Genomic DNA, 14,490 nt, shown 5'->3' with positions numbered 1-14,490 from the left:
AACGAAATACCAAAAAAATGATAGTAGGTGGATTTGGCCTCACTCCTCCCTTTAGGGAACATGGTTTGAGGAAAGAACTCCTATGTAGTGCAAAAAGATAGAATTCTGACTTCTCATGGAATTTAGGATTTTCTGCTACTTAGGCCAACATCTTTTCATTTTTCAAGAATAGGATTCAATTGTCATTTCTGATATCTTCATCCTTGTATTATAGCTCATAGCATTTCACATTATTCCGCAAGTATTTCCATGCATGAATTAGGCAACTAGATAATGAAATTCTATTTTCTTTAGTTGATTGAAAATCTTGACATGATTCATGGATAAATGCCAGTGATTGATGCAGTGTAGGAGTTCCAACAATGTAGGGAGATCTCATGGCCACCAACTCCATCCTAACATCATCCATCCATGATCATCACTTTTTCCACTACATCCCTCAAACAATTCTTCCTTCCATAAGAACAACTTTCCATATTTTTTGAACAAATCCAACCATCTTACAAACTCTTTTTTGAGCTCTAAAGAAGTATTAGGCACTCCCTCACCTTATTTCTCCCACAATTCACCTTCCCTAATCCCTACATCACCTTCCAAATCATTCCTATTGCTCTCGGCCAGATCCTATAGGAATACAAGGGATCATGTAGGAGCATTAGGACATCCTGTAGGAAGCATTAGGACAGCCTGTAGGAGGACCTATAGTGGCCTGTTTTGAGGCCGGATTGTGGAAAAAACATCCAAGAAGGTAGGAGAAGATGCCTACTTGGCTCCCAAGCCATCGGACCTTTCACCACCATCCCTAACCCACCTGCCATATCATCAAGAGGATTTAGCATTCACATTTTCACATAGAAAGGACAAAAAGGAAAAAAGAGTTATTGTGTTCATTTACATGCACAACAGTAGTTGTTGTGCATGGAATCCCCACACAACATGTTTTGGGGCTCAAAACCCAAGTTTTGGTCAAGTAATGTGGTAAGACTCCACGAATTTCGGGCGCGGAGTGCGAAATGTATGTTGAGTCATAAGGTTGTCTGCCCTAAGTTTTGTAATGTATTGTCGGCCTAACCATGGTCCACGGACCATGGGATTGTATAAATAGAGAGAGGCTCTAAGATGTAAAGAGGAGGAGAGATAGAGGAAAGAGGAATGGAGTCTAGAAGATAACGAGCATAGAGAAAAGGTCTAATTGTCTTGGGTCGTAGTAGTAGGAAGAGGCTCTGCAGCTAAGTGCACAGAGGCCTAGTAGAGTCCGTAGCTGAGTGTGAGGACCCCTGCAGCTGAGTGTGCAGGGCAGAGTTGAGTCTGTAACCAAAAAATAAGAATAATAAAGAAAAGTTCGATTCCAAATACTGTACAATTTGTATTACTTTCTATGCATTTATATTGTTTTGTTTATCGTGCGCACTTATATAAATACTGAACACTGTTAAGTATAATTGGGATCATACAGGTAAGTTAAGTAATTGGATAATATTGGGTTAATAGTAAGGAACTTGGGTAATAACATGGATCATACCTCAAGCAAGGCTGCGCGAAGGTAGCATTACAGGCTACAAGGTACTAATAGGTGTGTGTAGCGACGTGCGCGCAAGGTCAAACCGCGGACCACTAAAAATGATCAGGCATCTCTAGGGTGCAGAAACCTAGTTCTAGCACCCTCCTCTACTACTTTGGGTGAGACCTCAATCCGCGCTCTGCGGACTATTGCCGAAAGGGCCAATAGTATCGAGATTTGTTTGGCTAATCACCTCTGAACCTGGGTCAGGCCCCAATAAGCCAACAAATGGTTTTGTTGCCGAGACTAGGATCTGCATAAGGGATGTCTGATGTTGTGTCACTGGAATCCAACAAAGAAAGAAATTGAAGGGTGGTTGGACAAGAAAATTCATGAGTTCATGGCATAGGAAAATAGGAATCCGCAAGTATCTAAGGAACAGTGGTTAGAGCGCTACTTATATACGTATATCCATGAAATTTTCTTTGCATCCTTTCCTTCTGAGCTGTATGAGTGGATCACGAAGCTAGTAGATAGTCAAGGAAGGTGTAGGCTTGACAAACCAATCGTGTGGACTCTAGAATTAGTGCGCAGACTAGAAGCGTCAGGAGATAAGATCATGCGAGCTTTAGACCATTGGCTCGATCGAATTATAGAAGGATTTATCATTGAGTTCGCAGTAGATGCGACCATCAGCTACAGTGAGGTGGAGCGATGCTTCCTCAAGGACCATGAGGTAATTATATTAAATATTTGAACACTTGGATTAAGATGCTATTGTGTGAAAAGTGGGTTATGCGAATAAATTAATGTTTGGGACTACACGAAGTGGGAATATCTATAGAATCAGAGGTAGTGAGGAATTAGAAACTAGTCCCTTAATTTCACCCTGGCAGGAAAGCGAGGAAGAGCTCGCGAGAGTTTCTCCGAGAAGTGCGGTCAATCTGATAAGGCAATGAATTCCGTGCTTACCACCTCCACCTACACCGCCACCCATCTCACCCTCGTCACCTCCATCTCCACCCACCCTACCTCCACCACCACCACAGTTTAGTATGGTGAGTGTGATCAAACTACCAGTATTCATAGGAGTAGGGAATGAAGATCCAGACCAATTTTGGTTCATGGTAAGGGTGGTATGGGAAGCACAAGGAGTTGTGGACGACAATATAAAGAAGGCTACATTGGTAAGCGCATTGTAGGATCACGCACTAACATGGTACATTAAACATTCTAATGATCATCCAAATGCAGGAATCACAGAGATTCAGGTAATGTTAAACAGGGAATTTAGCAGGCTAAAGTCAGAGACAGAATCAATTATCATGTTTAAGGAGATTGCGATGCTCCTTGGTGAGACCCCCTGGGATCTAGACCAAAGAATGAAGGGTATAATTTGTGAAGCCAACATGACTTTGACAAATGGACAACATCGCGCATGGTTTTTAGCATCACTAACATCGCATTTAAGGATGGTGCTATCACAACAAAGGCTTTCCACCCAGGCCGAAGCTTTGGAGATGGCAATGAGATTGCATGAGACCCCTATACAAGAACCCGGTCTGGTAGTCCAACAAATCCACATGCAACTGCAAAATCTGTGTCTAGAGATGCAGAGTTTCAAATAGGACAGGACACCTCAGCTAGAGGTGTGCGAGGAGGTATGGTGCATAAAATGCAAAGGTGAGGGGCATAACAAGGACCACTGTCCAGTATTCACGAATTACTTCGCGAGAGGAGGGTCGATGCTGTTAAGACCTGAGACACAAGCAAGACCAAGCACGATGCCTACACTATGGTGCACGATCTGTCAGATAGGAGGAAAACACACTACGAATAATTTTCATCTATTGCAGAAGTATACGTAGACGTCCCAACAATTGTTTTGTAATTTCTGCAAGTCAGTAGGCCATGATGAACGCACCTGCAGAAGATACGAACTAATGATGGATTGGACTCCTACCTATAGGGTGCATACTGAAACACAAGCCCTCAGCCCAAATACAAGAATAGTGCACACTGGATTTCAGGGGCGCGGATGAGGTTGAGGTGGAATGGGACCAGGAAGGGGTCGCAGACAACTAATTTGTTACAATTGCGGAGGGCCAGGGAACTATGCCCGTGATTGTACAAACTCGACATGTACATGATGTTTGTATTGAACTCATTTTGATCATGAGGCAGAAGACTGCCCTACATTGATAGCACGGTTGCGTGAAAGATGGGTACTCTAGCCTCCTCCGACTCAAAATTTGCAGATGATGAGGTCTGAGCCACGCGAAGAAGACCCAAATGTAAACATAGTTCGTAGGAGCGATATGACCATTAGCGATGATAAAGGTAAGAAGTAAGAAGAAAGTGTGTGGGTTCGCAAGGCTCCTATAAAGGAACTCGAATTTGATTTAGAATGTGTGAAGGAGACATTCATGGAAGCTAAGAAGAGCTTCACCGAGGCCTCCACTTTAGGTAGTAAGGATCAACTAGAACTAGGGATGGATCCTTCAATGCTCATTACCTTTCTGGAGACATGCATGAAACTACTACATGATAGTAGGCCAGTAAAAGGACTACAAGAACTCATCACTAGGTGTGCGGGGTTAGGAGAACCACATGTGGTTAGGAAACTTGGAAAGCATGCATTGCGCATAGGAAGGGAAATGAGGTTTGACTGTGCAAATCGGCGAGTATGAAATGGATCAGGTAATCCTGGATCTCGGATCAGACGTGAATGTACTGCCAAAAGAAACATGGGAATGCATGGGCAGACCTGCACTATAATGGTCTCCTATTCAGTTGCAAATGGCGAACCAACAGAAGATCTTGCCCATGGGAAGATTGCAAGGGGTAACAATGATATTGAAGATGCGATCGCACAGGAATATTTTGAAGTGATAGAGATTATCCATGACAACAATCCCTATCCTGTGTTACTAGGAATAGACTAGGCCACATATATGAATGGAGTCATAAACCTAAGGAAGCACAAAATGATTTTTGAGAAAAAGTCACTACACATAGTAGTATTGTTAGATCTAGCCGAAGGAGCGAGATACACTAAACCGGTGCACGACGATGACAATGATGATGATCTCAATTGCGGCTATAAGATAACTGTGTGAGAACGAGATTGGGTGAATCTGACTACAGATGGAAGGATTTCGTGGGAGTGTGAAAGCTCCTACACTTTGGATTCAGATGAAGAAGTAGAGTGCTAGCAGAATCGGCTGCACGAAGTAACAACACTTAATTGCAACATGATGGTTAGATCACTGCGCTGCATGACAAAAAAGGTAAGGGATTTGCCTACATATGATGAGTTAACAGCGGTGGATGAATTATTGAGCAAATTTGAAAGCGCAGTACCAGAATAGCAGTGGTTCGATGCTCTGAAATGGGCACTGTGCGTGATGCCTGCAAGATGGTGGGGTAAACATCAGAGAAGTTTTGAGGACTGGCACGGATGCAAGAGGATGATGCACCTACGATTTGGAAAACCTCAGCTAAGGATGAGAGTTGGTTACTAGGGGCAGAACAACTTGCACGCCCACCTCTCCTGATGTGTATAGGCATATGACATGCAGCCTGCACAAGCACACACCACTCCCAGAATAGAGAATTGGAACAAAATGTAGCACCAGGAAAGGCAAAGCGCGCCAAGGACTATCCCTAGATAAGCATTCGACAGGGTGTGTGAAGTACTGAACAGGGTTCACCAAGTGAGACGCACTAACTAGGACCTGCACGTACCAGTGGTTCGATTGGCCTATAGGACCATGTGCAAAACCCTAACCGCGAAAACAATTCTAAGGTTGAGGAATAGGGTAGGGACCATACTTTCTGAGGGGCATGCAATGATGAATTCATACATAATAGCACCTATAGGTGCGATAGTGCATGAAGCCCAAGACGAAGAAATCACATAGCTATGCGAGGTAGAACAAATAAGGCTTCAGGAAGCCATTCGGAAAGGGAACCTTAGACTTCGTGAACTCGAAAAGGACTGGGTACGAATAAGGAAGAAAAGAATTTTGATGGATGCAGAGGTTAAGAGGCTAGAAAATAAGATCAAGCAAGCATGTCTTGTCAATAAACCAAGGATGACAAGGCAAGGTGTGGATAGTCATACCAATGAATTAGAAGACTATCACCAAGAATTGATTAGTCTGTTGCCATGGCTAGGACCACATATCACCAAACGCAACAACCAGGGGAATGCACTGCATACAGCAAAGCGCGCAATGCCGACTGTCGTGAGGGAAATTGAGGATTTTCAGAGGACTGTATTGGAAGGCGAGATGGAGCCTTGCACAGGTGGTGCGACCACTTGACTAGCCGTCAGAAGAACAGTCTCAGCGCTGCAGGCAGTTGAAAGGGAGTGTGGAACTATAAAAGAGTCTGCTTGGAAGCTGCACGATAAGGGAGGGCTACACTGTCAAACGCGTAGGCTGGGAAGTGACCGTTGGTGTCACTATTCATGATGGGATGTCCGGTGTGAGGTCAAATGGAGCCAACATAGGACATTTAAGACAGAAGTTATAGGCAAGATTTCGAAAAATCTGCCACCAAGAAAGCATTGATGGCCCGAAATTGGGGGAACTGTCGAATTTGAATTCAGAAGGCGCTATAAAACTCTAGGGGCTGTCCACAAGAAAATTCTTGTTCACTTGAGAATTGAGCGGTTGAATAGAGCACAGAGCGTTGAGCGCCGAGTGATATTCAAGCCCCTAAGTTCACGAAAGACCGCATACAATACAGATAAGATGATGACTACCAGGAGAGGTTTGGGCTTTGAAGAAGGAACTGTTGGTGAGGCTGCGCAAACCCATATGGTACACGATGTTCCTGAAGGTACTTGGGTTGCTCTAGAAATCCCGAAATCACCTTGGATGGTGAGACCAAAAAAAGATAAGTGGGCAATGGGATCAGTCCACATGTCCCCAAGGAATCCACGGTTTGGTAAGCTATCAATGGAGGAAAAGGGCAAGGCTGTCACCATTGAGACAGATGAAGAGGAGGAGGACTTATAGGCTCTGAGTGCCAAGGTAGAGGAAGAAGAAGACGTGGAGGTGAACATCCAACCAATGTGCTCTGTAGCAAAATTTCCCGAGTATGTCCCTCTGCAAAAAGGGGAAGCTAAGGTACCAAAGGATCTGGATACAACGAAGAGTGCGCTACAGACCCCACTCCTTCCTGATGGAATTACCTTTGAGGGTCTACTCTTAGGACGTGTGCCTACCTTGAAATTTGAATATTGGGACCTCATGGATAACGAGAAATTCCGACACTTAGAGACGGTGAACCTTCTCCAAATTGCCGAGCTGCAGCTAAAGGCGCAACCTTCCACTCCCCCAGAGGTCAAAGAACAGTGCACCAATGCTATTATAGCAGGGATGGAAAAGATTGGAGGTGCATTCCATGATTGTACCACCATGTTGGAGCAAGAGCTGGAGGTCCTCATTATGTTGCAGGAGAACCCCAACATTCAACGGCTGGAGACCGAGGCACACGAACTCCAACAACAATATGACAAAATTAGAGGGACTGCACAGATAGTAGTCCTTACTCAGTGGCTTGCAAGGATGTAGCATACCAAGGCCTTAAAAGAGCAGGTGGACGCAAAAAACCACAAAGAAACAGTTCTAAAAGCGCGCGTCTAGCCGTGGATTGACGAATCCTTCACAATCATGGCGGATATTGAAGGAAAGTTTTCACAAATTCAAGGAATGCAGGTATAGATGTAGCATAGCACGCCAAAAATAGAGGGTTCAAAAGCAAGAATGTAGCAGGTTCAGTAGGCAACAACGCAGTGCATTGCAGACATTCAGGTCGTTCGGGACCAGTTGGAGGGACTCCGCACCAAGATTGTCGTGTCGACAGAGTGACTTGAGGGTGAGTCACGATGTTTGTGCTAGGGGATTTTTGGGCATGGAATCCCCCAACAACATGTTTTGGGGCTCAAAGCCCAAGTTGTGGTCAAATAATGTGGGAAGACTCCACAAATTTCAGGCGCAGAGCGCAAAATGGTCAATCATAACTTTACTTTTGATTCATGCCAGACTTCTTTTCTCTATTACCTATTGGCTTGAGGAACACAGTGGCCTTGACCTCCCTTATCGGTTCCAAAACAGCTAAGAATATATCCTGCTTATCGGTTCACAAATAGAAAAGAAGGCATCTCCACCTGTATCGAGTGCATCGACTGCATGAACTAGTGGCTCCCGGTATTGGTAATGGGCGGCTATCTATCGGCTAGCGGGTATCAGAACCTCTCGGAATGAGGATCTTCTCTCGGTAGTGAGAAAATACAAGTACTCCCAGCAAGAACAATTGACTCTAAGCAAATATACCAAGCTCGACTGATAAGGAGAGGAACTTTAGTTGCTCGACCATAAGGACCGGCAACGGGGCTTGACCATAAGCCCCCCCACCCAATAAGTAAATTGAAACATGTACTAAAGTAAGGCAGAGGGATCAACATGCTAGGTATCATACTAAACTACCTATAATACATGTAGAGGTAGGGTTTTTCCTTTTACTTCTTCAAGTTTCATTTTACTTATTGGGTGGGGGGCGTTGGTCGAGCCCTCTCCTTTTAATCGAGCATTCGTTACCTCACCCTGCCAGTGATAACTAGAATCTCAAAACCACTCGGGAGGATACCAAAGATCGTATGGATATCAGAAAATGAGACTCTTGTTTCATAACCATGATATTAGTCCTCTTAGTATGACCCGATACTCCTGGCAAATCAACTGCCAGTAGCAGGTCGTCGTGGATATTATGTAATCTCCACTGGTGGTTTACCTTGTTATTGACCAGGAACCTATTGACCTAGTGAAAGCAGTAACAAAGCAACAAGCATATCCTATTCCGTGGACCATGGGATTGTATAAATAGAGCGAGGCTCTAATTTCTAAAGAGGAGGAGATATAGAGGAAAAAGGAATGGAGTCTAGAAGATAGCGAGCATAGAGAACAATTAGAAGAGGTGTGAACAATTAGACCGTTCAAATCACCCCAAAGTCACCAGGTAATCCTCAAATCATACTTGTAATGTTCTAAGATAGTTTTTATAAGTTTTCTCAAAGTTTTGACCCTGGGAAACTATGCTAGAAAATTCAATTCTGCATACACGCGGGTTGGATGTGAACAATCCGCGTATACAACAGCCCTACATGCAATTGTGTGTAAAGGGAACTCCCGTGTATGCGAGTTAAAGTTTGAACATAAAAACTAACAGTTGAAACTTCAATTTTTTGTAGGATGACTATCACTTGGAGGGAAAGAGAGCATACCACTATTGATAATGAGGTAATGAATGACCAAAATGCTCTAGACACTCTGAGAGGCTATGGCTTATTGAAATTCTTCAAAATGTCAAATATGAAAGCCAATACACACTTGTTCAAACTTTTGATCCACTACTGGAGCACAGAGGATGATGCTTTCATGATAGACAAGATGCCTATACAGATTGAGGTAGAAGATATCTACTTTATTACTGGTCTCTCCTGAAGAGGGGAGGTCGTGCATTCAACTGGCAGGGTGAGAAGTAGTCTTTCAGTAGAAGACTATGTCCATATATTGCCCTTGGACATCTAGAGAAGATTTTGAAGTCAAATTCCAATCAAACATGTCGAACTTTTATTTGTAAGGATTTTACTATTTACCATTGCAAGGGTAAATGGGTCATATTCCCTGCATCATGCATCATGAGTATCTATGAGCCTGGCAGTGGATTGTCTTACAACAATATTTGACTAGTGCACGCCTCTTCTGATTGACATGAAGAGTCAACTGACCTCTATAAAGAAGGGTAAAACAAAACATTTTGGATACAGAACCATTTTGTGTTCATTCTTATTTGAGAAGGTACTTGGGCTACGTCCCAAATTATCAGCACCCATCAGTAGCCCTAGAGATCCACGAATGGGTATATGGGAAAATTTAATGAAGCACTTTGGGGGCGGGGACATGCTTAGAATGACTTTGGATGATGATTTTTTCACCTGGTGGGATCAGCAGATCATCGTAGTTGACGACTACCCCTATGCCGGTATGGATTTCCGAGGAGATCTAGACTTAGTGTTACCACCAAATGCGGCATGGGGAGACATAGGTAACAATTTTTTAAGTTTTTTGTGAAATTTTAAGATTTTTTAATACGAAATGGACTTAGAAAAAATATTTTTGATGAGACAAAATACTGACAAAATGACCATGTTCCAGATGTGGGTCCAGTGAGACCAGATGGATTTCTAAGGCACAGGTGTCGTGGAAGAGGGCTGAAGAGGCAACAGCTGAGACAGAGAGAGTCCTTTATGTTGTTCAGAGAAACTTGGTGAGACTAACTCACTAGGTACCTATGATAGCCGTAGAGGATCTACTTGAGGAGATGCAGTGCTGTGTGGTAGGGGTACTAGGGACTAGGTCCGGATACTTCGGCATGTAGCCAATGTTGTGGTTAACTTTTTAGCTGCTCATACTGAGCTAGGTTGATAGATAGATCTATGTATGACTGGGCATGATTATGGGCATGAACCCAAATTTTTAGGGCATCTTGTCCCAATGTTGTCTATTATTTTTTGAACACTTTATCTATATATAGGCGATTTTATGATATATATACAGATTCGAACTTTTTTGATGTTATTTAATTAGATGAATGATTAATGTGCCAATCTAATGCTTGATTAGCAATAGAGTCTGCTAATGAATTCTCAGATCGTGGAATGTGAACATATGCAATATAACTAAATGATTGTTGCAACACTCTCACTCTAAAAAATTGGCGATATAAATAAGGATCACGAACCTGATAAGTGTTATTCAACTGCAACACCACTAGTTATGAGTCTAGATAAAATACCAACGAATCAATCCCATAAGATATTGCTTCGGATAGTAAATTAAGAACGACAATATATTCACCAATGTTGTTTGAAGCAGGACTAATACATACTCCCCTTGACATCATCAACTAACCAGATGGATAATAAATCACCCAAGCCGGAGAAGCAAGATTTCGAGTGTGCTAGTAGCATCATCAGAGAATCCGAAATATATTGAATCATCCATCAATACCTACCAAAGCAGGTCAAAAATGTCGATATCAAAAAATGCCAGGCAAATATGTACAAAGATAAAATATATAGAAACAAGCAATTACTCAACCGAAGACTAAGAAAAATACTTCTTAAGGTAGAGCCCATTTCTAGGCTCTGCCATCTTGTTCCCTTCAAAATCAATTAATTCATAAGCCCCTTTTCCCAAAACTCGTTTGACTATAAAGGGACCATACCACATAGACTTGAATTTGCCTACCCTCAGGGCGTCTTTGTCTTTGTCATAGACTAAGAAAAGGTTGCCTTTAGAAAAAACACGAGGACGGACAGGTTTATCATATTGAGTTTTAATCCTCTTCTTATGGGTTTTGTTTATTATGGTTGCATCTCAATGCTTCTCATCAAGATGTTCCAAATGAATGAGGAATTCTTCGAGACTAGATGCCTCTTAAAGAAGTTCTACAGCTAGCTTAAGGGACAGAACTTCACATTCGATAGGGAAAATAGATTCCAACCCGTAAACTAGTTAAAAAGGAGTAAAATCAGTGGCAGTCTTAACTGAGGATTGATATTCCCACAACACCGGGTACAACATGATGTGCCAATTGGATTGATTTTTATCAATTTTCCTTTGCAAAATATTCTTAAGGGACTTATTCACGGCTTCCACTTGCCCATTGGCCTAAGGATAATATGGAGATGAATGATCCTACCGGAAGCCTAACTTGAGAGTCAATTCAGTCATCAGTTGATTCTGGAAGTGACTGCCATGGTTAGTGACAATCTCTCTTGGGATACCAAATCGTGAAATAACCTGGTTGAAGAGAAACAAGGCTGTTGTTCCATTATCGTTTTTGTAAGTAGGCATGGCCTCAGCCCACGTCGTAAAGTAGTCTATGGCCACAATGATGTACGTGTGATTCGTTTCTGAAGGCATACTACAAGTAGTAAAATCAATGCCCCACTTCGTAAATGGACCGATAGTGATAACAGGAAAAGGTGGAGCTGGATGCGTGTGCATTTTCCGAGTATAAATTTGACAAGGATGGCAACATTTGACCGCTTCAATACAGTCTTTGAAAATTGAAGGCCAAAAGTAGCCTGCACATAAAATTTTCTGGGTTGTTGCAAGCCCTAATAGATGACTACCACAAGCTCCACTGTGGCAATCATTAAGTACAGACTCAGCTTCTTCCAAAGTTAAGCAACACCTAAGGATTGAGTCAACCCCTCTGCAATATAATGTATCACCAATAATAACATAGTTTTTGGCAAGGTGACGTAACTTTCAACACTCATCTTTGGAGAAAACAGGTGGCAACTTTGAATTCTAGAGATATATAATGATATCTTCATACTAGGGATCTTGTGAAGAAATGAGGAATAAATGTTCATCGGGAAAATTTTCCTCATAAACAATAGCTTCGTCACAAGGCAGCTCCGAAATCAATTCCGCAAAAACTAATGACTTCTTAGATTTAGCTGACAAGAATTTGAGATTGAACTCTTGCAAAATAATAATCCATCGATTATACTTGCCTCCAATCACTTTCCTACTGAGGACAAACTGAAAAGAATTGACAGCCGCTAAGATGAACGTTTTGTGTAGCAGAATGTAATGATGAAGCCGCTGGATAGCATGCACATCCGCCAAGGCTAATTTCTCAATGGGAGAATAGCATAGCTCAGGTCCTACTAAGCCTTGACTCAAGTAGTAGATTACATGCTCATTGAGAGCATCATCCTCCTGAACCAGAACCATACTGATGGTTGATTCTGCTGCAGCGAGATACAAAAGGAAATCTCTATCATAATCTGGTGAACTCAATAATGGAGCAGAGGTTAATACTTTTTTCAAAGCATCAAAAGACTATTGCGCGAAGTCTTCCCATAAAAATGGAATTCCTTTCTTAAGCAAACACATAAATCCTTTGGTAATCTCGCCGTAATTTGCTATAAATCTCCTCAATAAATTTTCTTTTCCTTGGAGACTTTGAAGTTGATAAATGGAAGATAGGGGAGGCAACTGAATTATTGCCTCAACCTTGAAAGGATCAACACGAATCCCTTCAGTCGATATGATGAATCCTAATAGCCAACTGGATGTGACCGTGAAAACACACTTATTCGGATTCAAACGGATTTTATAAAAATGACATATCTCAAAAACTAACCAAAGGTGGCTGGGATGATCAATTCTCTTGCGAGAACGAGCAGCGAAGTCATCCAAGTACACTTCGATAACATTTTGGATGTTGTGGAAAGCATAAGACATTTGTTGGCTTGTATGGGCCTGACCCAGGTTCAGAGGTGATTTAGCCAAGCAAATCCCGATACTACTGGCCCTTTCGGAAACAGTCCATGGAGCGCGAACTGAGATCTCACCCGAAGTAGTATGGGAGGGTGCTAGAACCAGGTTTTCACACCCTAGTGATGTCTGATGAGCTTCTGGAGGTCCGCGATCTAAAGCATCGCTACGCACACTTGCTATCCCTTCACAACCTGCAGTGCTGCTTCCGTGCAACCCTACACAGGGCGCAACCCATATAATACCCAAGTCCCTTGTTATTATCTAATTTCTTAGCTTTTTTATGTAATACTTATGATTATTATATTATATTCAGCAATCATATCAGTGCACGTGATAAATCAAAAAGTATAAACGTAAAGAAGGCAATGCACAACAGATACATAGAAATAGGAATCAACTTTTGTTTATTAATCTTCAATCCATATTACAAACTCGACACCGCCCTGTGCACTCAGCTGTAGGGGTCCGTGCACTCAGTTGTGCACTCTACTAGGCCTTTGTGCACTCAACTGTAGAACCTCTTCCTACTACTACGACCCAATACACTTAGAATCCTACTCTAAGCTCGAACCATTCATATTCTTATCTTTTCTTCCTTCGCTATCCTTACAACTTAGAGCCTCGCTCTTATTTACACAATCCCATGGTCCGCAGACCATGGGTAGGCCAACATGACTTTACATTACATTACAATACTTTAGGGCAGACAACCCTATGACTTAACCTATACTTCGCGCTCCACGCCCACAATTCGCAGATTCTTACAAAACCTTTGACCAAAACTTGGGCTTTAAGCCCCAAACATGTTGTGGGGGGATTCCATGCCCAACAGAACCCCAACGTAATCATTGTGACTCATCTCGAGTCACTCTGATGGTGTAGCGACCTTGGTGCGGAGCCCCTCGAACTGGTCCCGTACTGCTCGGAGGTCCGTGGCACACTATTATGTGGTTTGCTAGCCATGCTGCATTCTTGCATCTGAATCATTCATGTCTGAATTGTGTCCTTGCCTTGGTACCAACAACTGATGCCTGTGTTTATAGTCCAGTGCCCTTGTATGGCTCCTCGGGTCGTGAAGACTGTGCTTCGACCGGTTAGTCAGAGAGTCGGCCCACCAGTGTAGGGTTTCAAGCGATAGTTGTTTACTTTGCCTGGGAAGGGTTCCCCATTTAGTTTGACTAGCTAAACCACACCTCCATTTGTGACCTCCTTTACCACATATGGTCCCAGCCAATGCAATTTGAACATCCCCAGAAATTTTTCAAACTTACTGTCATACAGTAGTACTAAGTCATTTACCTTGAAGTTGCCCAACTTGATATGGTGGTCGTGATAGGCCTTTTCATGCTATTTTTGTACCTGCTGATGAAATCTAGCAAGAAACCATTCTTCCTCTAGTTCTTCTAATTGCGCGAGCATTTCTTCCAAAGCTTCGCGGTCCATCATGCCTGTGAGCGCTACTATTCATAGACTAGGTACGAGGTATTCCATCGGCATGACAACTTCCATACCATAGACCAACTGGAAGGGTGTCCATCCCGTCAATTTCTTGCATGTTGTCCTATACACCCATAACATAGTAGGTACGCACAAGTCCCAGTTGTTCCACTGCAC

Source organism: Pinus tabuliformis, chromosome 2_1, assembly GCF_031772625.1.
Source record: "Pinus tabuliformis cultivar Carrire ecotype Pingquan chromosome 2_1, CPIR1, whole genome shotgun sequence".
Lineage (NCBI taxonomy): Eukaryota > Viridiplantae > Streptophyta > Pinopsida > Pinales > Pinaceae > Pinus > Pinus tabuliformis.
Note: the sequence above shows the minus strand (reverse complement) of the source record.